Source organism: Gekko japonicus, unplaced genomic scaffold, assembly GCF_001447785.1.
Source record: "Gekko japonicus isolate JY-2015 unplaced genomic scaffold, Gekko_japonicus_V1.1 scaffold37577, whole genome shotgun sequence".
Lineage (NCBI taxonomy): Eukaryota > Metazoa > Chordata > Lepidosauria > Squamata > Gekkonidae > Gekko > Gekko japonicus.
Window position 1 is genome coordinate 1 of NW_015222172.1, and position 1,003 is coordinate 1,003.

The 1,003-nt window shown below is 51.2% G+C and overlaps 1 pseudogene; it reads right to left on the reverse strand.

Annotated features, from left to right (window-relative positions):
* Positions 1-86: 86 nt before the first annotated feature.
* On the reverse strand, positions 87-740 carry LOC107125300 (annotated as a pseudogene).
* Between the last annotated feature and the right edge of the window lie 263 nt (positions 741-1,003).

The following is a 1,003-nucleotide window of genomic DNA, read 5'->3' on the forward strand; positions in this document are numbered from 1 at the left end:
GGACCTTCTGTGTGTCAAGCAGAGGCTCTACTCCCGAGCCACAGCCCCTCCCATCTCCACAATGGGAGGCCACAAAACGGCAGCACAGGAACCCCTCGAGAGAGCGGGAAGCCTCACCTGTAATGAAGCTGAACAGGGACTGGATGTGTGCCCGGTCCTTGAAATAGGAGCGGCTCAGGCTGTTCCAGATGACGTCCGAGACTTTCTTAACCAGCTCCCGGGAGGAGTAACCGTCAGGACGGGGATAGAGTGAGAGATCGACAGCCCCGCGGATTTGGGCTGTGAAACGGGCGTGCAGAGCACCAACAATGCTCAGGTCGGCCACTGGGAAGTAAGTCAAGCTGTCAGGGCCCTGGGCCGGCTCAAAACTGATGCCTGGTACATTGGTGGGTAAGACGCGGTTGACAGCCAGGAAGTGCTCCACAAAGCCCAAGACTAAGGAGAGAAGCACCAGGTCTGGTTGTTCCCGGCGAAGCTCCAGCTCAAAAAGGCGCACCACATCTGGGACTGAGCGTAGGGGAAACAGTGCCTTTTGAGCACCTTTCAGCCCCATGGCAAAAGACAGCTCTGCATGGGAGAACGTGAAAAGGGTCACATACAGTGGAAGAATTTCATCATTCTCACTCTATCAGGCAAACAGTGAAAACAGACAGACAATCAAAATGTGGGAAAAGAAGTGGTTAGTGTCACAATTTAGAAAGCTCCACCACAACTTGTTTCTGCCTAGGAACATCCCGAAGAGCCAGGAAAGAAACTTTGCTGAAGGTGTGCGGCTAGAGAACTCACATCAGAGGTCTGACACACCTGAGGTAATACAGACACTTGTTGTAACTGGATATTATAAACTTACTGCTCAAATCTCAGCATGGCCATAAACCCTATAGGGTGTCTAAAGCAAGCATTTATTTATTTCTGCTTCTATTCTTCTCCTCATAGCATAGGCATAACGTCAGCCTACCTTACAGGGCTGTTTGAGGGTTGGCAACTCTGGCTTGGGAAATTC